Below are 8565 nucleotides of genomic sequence, written 5' to 3'. Positions count from 1 at the left end.
GTTTACGGCCGTAAACCCAAATGGTTATGGTCTTTTGTTGTTTTAAGTCCTATGCACTTCAAGTAAGGGATCTAGACTAGTTTCCAAGGCTTGGTAAGGGACTAGGGCACACTTTGGCCCCTTTGTTAGGGTTTACGGTCCAAGAACATCTTGGACCGTAAACACCTTTGATCTTGTGTTTCATTGGTGTTTTCTTGATGATTAGAAGTGTAACAAGTCTTATAATACACTAGGGTAGGAGTACTTACTAGGTAGAAGCTTGAAAAGGTGCTAAAAGTCCAAGAACACTAGTGTGTGTTCTTGGTGTTCTTGGTGAAACTTGAAGATCTACACTTTTGGAATGATTTCACGGATGGAATCATGTAAGATCACTAAATTAAGTAAGATATCAACTTTTTAGGGCTAGAAACACTTACAAAGTTGAAGATCAAGAAGAAAAGTCGGGTGATACTTGAGAGGATTTGAGTTTGGATCTTGAAAATGTGAAAGAGTGGTAAATAATGACTAAGTGTCATATTTATACCCCCCTTTAGGGTTTACGGCCGTAAACACCCTTGTTTAGGCCGTAAACTCCAAACTGTTGGAGTTTTGGGACTTTATTGTTGCACAATAAACCCTGGGGCATCCTCTCTCCTGATATCTCCTAAAGTACTAACTTTAAAACACTCAAACTTATTCCAAAAAGCTTGAAAATTAGCAGAAACAGTTCTGACTTCTATTGAATTGAATGGTTGTATAGAATAGAAATTTCGGGTTGTCACAGTTGACTCCTTACATTTATGTTCAACTAAGAAGAATATTATTGATGATGTGGTGGGAACTACTTTGTGGTATATTTGGCGATTTAGAAATCACAAGGTTTTTGTTGGTGGAAAGATAAGAAGAGCGGAGATTTTAGATTTTATTCGTGAGTTTTCTTTTTTATGGTTTTCCAATAGAAATAGGAATTGCACTATTAAATGGACTAACTAGTTGCAATATCCTCTAAACTCTTTGTAATTTGGTGCTTATTCTAGCTTCTTGCCAGAGTGTTTTCTTAATATTATATTGGTTGTTTCAAAAAAAAAAGATTACACATTTTTCATAAGAAAATATTGAATCATTATATGCTTCCCAATTTACGATACACTGTTTTGTTCAAATTGAGGGGGTTACATAATTCGGGTTACATTAATGTTAAAAACATTTATTATTTTATACATGTTAAATGGACAAATATTATGGGTATATAATATTTGTATAAAATCTTATTATAAACTTAACAAATTATGTTAAATAACATTTATAATTAAAATATTATGTGGAATAAATAATCTATAAGAAAGTTGTAATAATCATGATTACGAACTCGTGAGTATATAGAATGCCAAAATCTGATGGCATATGAAGAAGTTACGGTTTTTCAAAGTTGTGCGTTCAGTAGAGTGCGCCAGTATTTGCGGTAAAATATGAAATAAAATATAATAATTGTTATCCAAAGTAATGTAAATGAGAGTTGGTGGCTACGTAATAACAAAACCGTTGATATAAATAATATCGAGAACAGAACTCGCATGAAGAAGTTATGAATTTCATAAAAGCTTTCGCAGTGTAATCTTTACAAAATATAAAGTGAAAATAGAATGCGAATTAGCTATTGAGATCTGAAGGAAATTTGTATTGCACAAAACATGAATCAGTGGATATAAAGAACGTCCAAAATGGAGCTCGTATGTAAAAGTTATGATTTTAAAAAAATGTGAGAATTTACTTGTGAAGGATGATGTGGTACCACAAGAAGGTGACACGTGGCAGCTAAAGAGACAAATTCCCACACCAACCACAAGCTGACGTGGCCCACCATATTTTAGACATGTAGGCACGACGCACCCTCCATAAAGCACGACTGATTTTCGATGGTGTATATATATATATATATATATATATATATATATATATATATATATATATATATATATATATATATATATATATATATATATATATATATATATGTGTGTGTGTGTGTATGTGTGTGTGTGGGATGAATTCTTCTCATTTCTTCACACCTTTCTCTCTAGAAATCGTTCCCTCATCTTGAAGGTCTAAACTACTGAGTGTTTGAGCATCTTAGCGAGGCGTTGTGACGTCGGAATACTCGACAGAAAGAAGTACTCAGCATCGAAGTGTTGCCCACGAAGTTTCCAAGTTTTCGCTAGAATACATGTAAGTTTAGTTGCACGTACTATGTTTATTAAGTGTAACTCATATTTAAGTTCATTGTCATTATTATGAACCTATGAGTAAGATTTATTAGTAATTTCAATTACAATACTGATTGATCTACTTACGATAGTGATGTCTAGGCAAGATCTTAGCGAGGTGTTTAAAGTGAATTTTCCAAATAGTATATTAATATACAAAACGGATCCTACCTCTAATATGATCTTACCTGGTCATTCCTTATTTGATAGAACTTGGTATTTCTTGGGATTGATGAAGAATCTGGGAAATAATCAATATAACCTTATAAATACAAACGAATACTGAAGCGTAGTAATATTCGTATTTAGGTTATTGAAAAGGGAAAAGCTAAAGTTAGACGAGGAGCTAACTTACCCGAAAGTATTATACCTCAAATACATGAGAGAATGGTTACTTTCGTGATCATAATTTTAATACAAGTAATTATTAAAAGTATGCCTTATATGTGAGCACGTAGTTACTTTCATAAGCATGATTTTAAGAAAAGTATTTAATATCAGTTAAATTCTTATATATGAACTAAATGCTTATTATCTAGAATATGTGTTAAATGTATATTTGGTAATACTACATGACATATACTTTATGTGCCAGAATTGGTTATATATGTGTTAAGTGTATATTTGAAAATACTACATGACAATCTTAATAAAAGTATGATTGCTAAAAGATTAAATGACTATTGAATACTTACTAATTGTATTATGTGCAAAATCTGCACCCTATATTATGATATTGTTTCATGAACAAGTAAAGTATTTTGGAAGTGATTTCAAGTATTGTAATATTGTCTAGTTATAAACAAAGGGTTGCAAAGGATACTTAGTTTGAAGTAAGTTGAATAAGTGAATAGTCTCATTCCAGGGTAAGATGTGAGATTAAAATGAAGTGTAGTAGTCCTCCTCTTTCTAGACATCCATAAATGGTTGGTCTGTGTCAGAAAACATGTGTGTATGTTCTAGCACCCCGTTTTGGATCATTCTGTAATTCAGGGCCATAGGCCGAAAGTCGATTGTGTAAAGGATTTGGGCCTTAAGGAGGTGAAGTTTAGCCCTGGTAAAAGGAGGTAATGATGGTTACGAGATATTAACCTTTGTATTGTGTTTTTGGCCGAAGGGTAAAAAGGGAAAATCATGTACCAGGATTTTTCATGAAATATGGATTTTTGTTCAAAACTTTTTTACTCCAAGATATCTATATAATATTGTCGGGCTCTTTAATACCTTTCTGTGGATTTAAAGATCGTCAAAATCGAAGTTAAAACAAATAAGTTACAACCGTTTGAAGTTAGCACGATTTTGGTTTAAGTCGTGTACGCTGGGCGTACTAGGTAAGGAGGATCACAGGGTATCAGCCTGGTACGTTGGGCGTACTAGGTGTATGTTGGGCATACGCGATCATACCCCAAACCCTAATTTGAGGGTTTTGAACCCTATTTAAGCTCTTTAACTTCCCCAAACCCTTACCATTCTCAGCCTCCACCTCTCCAACGTCCTCGCATTAAACCCTAACCCTAGTTTGAACCTTATGAACTAAAGAAGGTATTTTAAGTACTTTGGAGTGTGCTTGGCGCATCTTGGAGAAGAAGGAACTCATTGAAGAAGTATTGGTTGCATTGGAGCTTGTAGATCCAGACGTTGTTCACCTTGATCTTTCTTCTAGAGGTATAAAGCTTGAATCTTGATGATGCATTTGTTAGATCTAAGCTAGTTTTGGGTGTTATGAGCTTTTGGTCACTTTAGTGCATAAACTTTAGATCTTGAAAGCTTGTGACCTTGTAATGGATAAATTTGGAAACTTTATCCATCTAAACATCATATTGGTTCAAATATAAAGGTTGGAAACTTGGACTTAATGGATTAAGTTGAAAAAGATACACTTTTGGTGCATTTGAGACTTAAAGACTAGATCTTGGTGGCTTGGACCATTCTAATGGATAAAGTTGGAAACTTTATCTATTATGGAGCTATTAGGAACCATAAAAATGTGATTTTGCTCCTTGTAGCCCTTCCATACAAGAGTGATGATATCTTAATGGATAAATAAGCTAGGGTTTTGGCTTTTGGACCTTTTCTAGACATGGAAAGTCATAAAAGTGGGAACTATATAACTTAGTTTCCTGAGTTTGTTGAGAACATTAGACTTGTGAGAACATTACTTGTAACCTAGGTTCATATCTCTAATGGAATAGCATAAAGCTCAAATTAAGGGATTCCTTTGATTTGCGATGCTATACCCCAGATATATCGCTCAATCTTCTTGTACTCTGGGTTACAAGTGCCGGACACATCACCGCAACATCATTGAATCTAGCGGTATAAGCATTTATCTCTGAACCCTTCATGTTTAGGGTCCACAATTCTTGTTCCATCTTATGTATTTCCTCCCTAGGACAATACTCCTCTACTAGCATCATCTTTAGCTCTTTCCATTTCATGGGATTTGCAGCATCAATTCCCATTGTATTTACATGGCTGTTCCACCATGTAAGTGTTGCATTAGCGAAGGTACACGCAGCAAATCGTACCTTACAATCATTTGGACAGAAGCTTATTTGAAATACTGATTTTGTCTTTTCATTCCACCGGGTTTTAATGACAATTAAAAGTACAATGATATAATTAGGTTTGTATGTAGACCATAGGATGTTGTAGTATACTAATTTGGTTGACAATTAAAAGTAATTAAAGACCGACTGTGAGTGAAAACAACTATGAAGAATTTTTATTCCAAGTCTAAATAGAGGCTTGATAGCAATTCGCTAAAACAATAGCTTGTAATTTCACTTTTACCCCTCCTTAGTTTCCTGAGTTTGTTGAGAACATTAGACTTGTGAGAACATTAGATGTATGAGATTTCTTAACAAATTAGCTTTAAAATTACCTTTACAAAATTCAAAAGCTATGGGATTGTGAAGATCTTCTACACTGATGGAAATATATTTGTAATAACACCCCCACAAAAGCACCATATTCAAAAGGGCATATGATAATTTGAAAACGCACATCAAGAATGAAAGGCAATCCAATTGGGACTCATTTTGTGAGGTATCCCACTTTGAGATAGTAGAAGATTTTCTGCCCTGTACCTGTTGAGAAGTAAGCCAATATTGCAACATTCGACCATTCATGCATAAAAAGAAACATAAAGTTGACATTAGCATCACACAAGCATTCATACTTTCTTTTTTGTTTTGTCCACATATATACACACATACATAATTATCCTCGTCTTCAATTTGATTATGAACCAATCAACACATAAAGATACATGAAAATAATCCACAAAACTAAGCTAAAATAATCATTTTTAAAGTTCAAAGCGGTAAACTCACCTTCCTAAAGCACCAAAAATAAGTAAAAATGCAATTCAAATGACAATACGTTTCAGAAAAAACCATGGTTGGCAGTCGGAAGGTCTTTTCATGGAGAGACTAACACACACATGGTTTCACTTATTGTAGTTTCTGAATTTGAAAGTATACCATGTAAATAATATTGATATAGTTAAAAATGACCAAATTACCCCTCCTTACCTTATTCAATTTATGTATACACCTATGCTACAATGCTTAAACTGCACAAATAAAGCATCATATGAATAAAGATAATGAAATAATAAAATGAAAATATGAAAAATATAGCATGAAAAGCTAACCTTTGTTTGATGTTGTTAAAAACATGCTTACAACCTACAATATATAACCCAAAGTCAAATATAATCCAAAACATATTAAAATTAGTTCTTTATAATTAAACCAGGATTTTACCTTTGGTTGTGTGTAGTCTCGCAAACAATCCACAACTTAGATCGAGAGTCAAATTTCATCTACTTAGATAGAGGGAGAGACCGAGGATATGATTGAAATATGATCCAAGTACAGAAACATGAGGCTACCGTACTAACTTTTTACAAAATTACCCTCATTTATTTTACTCACCTTAGATCTATTCTGTAACTGGATCTCATGGTGCTCATATCTATCCCTACATCTTTGAAACAGTACCTGTCAAGAAACTGGAATTGTTAGGAAAAAACACATAATCTTATACTCCTTGTTACATAATGTTCCTCAATACATTAGTGGTTTGTTTCTACCTGTATAGAAAGCATACCTGGTAAAAAGCGTAGATGAAGAAATCCTAGGAATAGAGAGGATGATGAAGAAAGTGTCCCTTTTTTCTCTTACAGTTCCAGATCAACGTGAGTGGAGAATGATCTGATATTGGTGGTGACTAGTTTCTCAGAAGCAACAGGTGATGGATGCAATTAAAAAAGAAACGCTAACCTGAAGAGGCTTTTTTATCCGGAAGCAACAGGTGATGGAGGCTTTTTTATCCAAGTTGTCTGTTTTAGCTTGGATCATTTCTTTTTTTAAATCCTATTCATATAATTGTTTAAAATTAAAACAAATGAGCTGTGAATAGCAAAACAGGGGACACATTTCCAAAACCAAAAAGTAATTTGTTTTGTGCAACCTTTTGAGTTCTAATTTTGCCTTTCTTCTTAGCAACACACTTTTCTATTGATTCCTTCCGAGATATATGAAGTTCCTTTACAAGTTTATTCATTAGGATCTTATTTTGTTCTCTTACTCTAATAGTAAAATAAAAGATATCAAATTGAATCATATATTATTTACAACCTACACATGTTGATGAAGACAAGAGAATATGTTACCTGATACGACATCAAATGTAGGAACAGTGGCGAGGGCGAGTGTGAAGGATAAAGTTAGCCATTTTGAGGTTTCAGTAGAGCTTGTCATTGACACCATGAACACATACATGCATGTGTTTCTGTGTGTTTTTTGAGGGGTGACTATGTAAAAGGATAAAAATTGACATACATTAGCCCAACTTCAACCAGCTTTTGTGCACAAGAGATCTTCTCATTCATTGCAACCCACATCAATGGAGTCTATCTCGCAGCCAACATCAACCAAATTACACAAAATCAGTAGAAAAATAAGAAGGTGGGAATTAAGAAAATCACCCAATTTCCATAATATCATGAACCATATATACATCGCATCTGTTTCATGAAATTGACATAAAAAATTTGAATTATAATTAAAATAGACTACTGAAACACACCTTTTTATAGGGATTGACTAACTAATCGTCCAAAACCATAGAAATAATCTGAACAAAATCCACACATTGAATGAAAAATTCAACAAATCAATCAAGGGAAAACAAAAAAAAAAGTAAGAACATAAATAAATTCTTGAACTACACACCTCGATCCGGCCATTGGAAGAAGCTATGTGAAGTGCAGAATGACGACCATTGCCATAGAGAGCAGCAAGAGCATGAAAAATTCGATCTTGCCAAACAGGGGAAGTGTTTAATATATCCCATAAACTGTATGCATCTTTGAGGTTGTACATCGCCATAGAAGCTTTAGATGGGCCCATCGTGGCCCCTTCCGTTGTTGGAAATCCGGTTGCAGATGATGAACTAACGGCCGGCCGGCGAGATCTTCGAGAATAAGAACTAAAAGCTCCAAACCCAGATCGCTGTGGTTTGCTAAGAATCGAACGAAAAGGTGGTTTGCTAACAATCTAACGGTGACCTATCAGTGGTTGATCGTGGCGGCGGGATAGGGTTAGGGCTACTCGTCTTGACAGAAGGTAGAAGTGGCGGACAGCGGTGACGGAAACGGTGGACTTCCAGGGTGTCGATTGCATCTTTGGTGGAGATAGGTGGTGGTGTGCTGCTTGTGTGTGATGTTGCCGGAGTCAGGGAAGAACACCTGACGTCGTAGGGCTGAAGAGATAAACAGAGATGGATGAGATTTGGTTTGATGGCAGCTGTGTAGAGGAGATTAGGGTAACAATAAGGTAACACCGTGTAATAGGTATACGATGTGATTATAAGCTTAATGTTATTGTACATGAGGGAATACCTATTGTACCTCTTAATTTTCAAGAAATAGGTAATATGCTTAATAATATATATATATATATATATATATATATATATATATATATATATATATATATATATATATATATGGAAAAGTGAATATACCCTTAAGGGTATATAAGCTTAGGTACCCAAACACACCATAATGTTTTTAAACTTCAACCTCTAACTTGATTTACTTTCAATATTTTCGAAATTTCATTATTATCTTACTCTTACATCACATCTTTTTGCCGACCACCTACTAGGCTATATATATATTGTAATTGAAAATGAAAATTATGTAAGAGAAAGATAAATGTGTAATTTATAAAAAACATGGAAGTAAACCAAGTTAGAAGCTAAATTATAAGAACATTGGATAATTAGAATGTATTATATGATACAAAAC

General features: G+C 34.0%; 1 long non-coding RNA gene across 5 annotated transcripts; it reads right to left on the bottom strand.

The window, feature by feature from the left end:
• Positions 1-4892: 4892 nt before the first annotated feature.
• On the bottom strand, positions 4893-8071 carry LOC145128930 (uncharacterized). 5 transcript variants are annotated; one of them, XR_013717186.1, is made up of 9 exons: positions 7487-8071; positions 7341-7388; positions 6925-7164; positions 6723-6797; positions 6360-6625; positions 6014-6250; positions 5902-5935; positions 5128-5820; positions 4893-5050 (listed from the first exon to the last, which is right to left on the bottom strand). It is a non-coding gene; the product is annotated as an uncharacterized LOC145128930 (long non-coding RNA). The 5 variants fall into 5 exon arrangements; XR_013717188.1 differs by lacking the exon at positions 6723-6797 and having other exon boundaries at positions 5128-5710; positions 5780-5820; XR_013717187.1 differs by lacking the exon at positions 6723-6797 and having other exon boundaries at positions 6014-6072; positions 6185-6250.
• Positions 8072-8565: the final 494 nt, after the last annotated feature.

This window comes from Lactuca virosa, chromosome 8 (assembly GCF_052849685.1).
Source record: "Lactuca virosa cultivar CGN04683 chromosome 8, Lactuca_virosa_CGN04683_v6, whole genome shotgun sequence".
In the NCBI taxonomy this organism is placed as follows: Eukaryota; Viridiplantae; Streptophyta; class Magnoliopsida; order Asterales; family Asteraceae; genus Lactuca; species Lactuca virosa.
The sequence above is the reverse complement of the archived record's forward strand: the minus strand, read 5'-3'. Positions and strand labels throughout refer to the sequence as shown.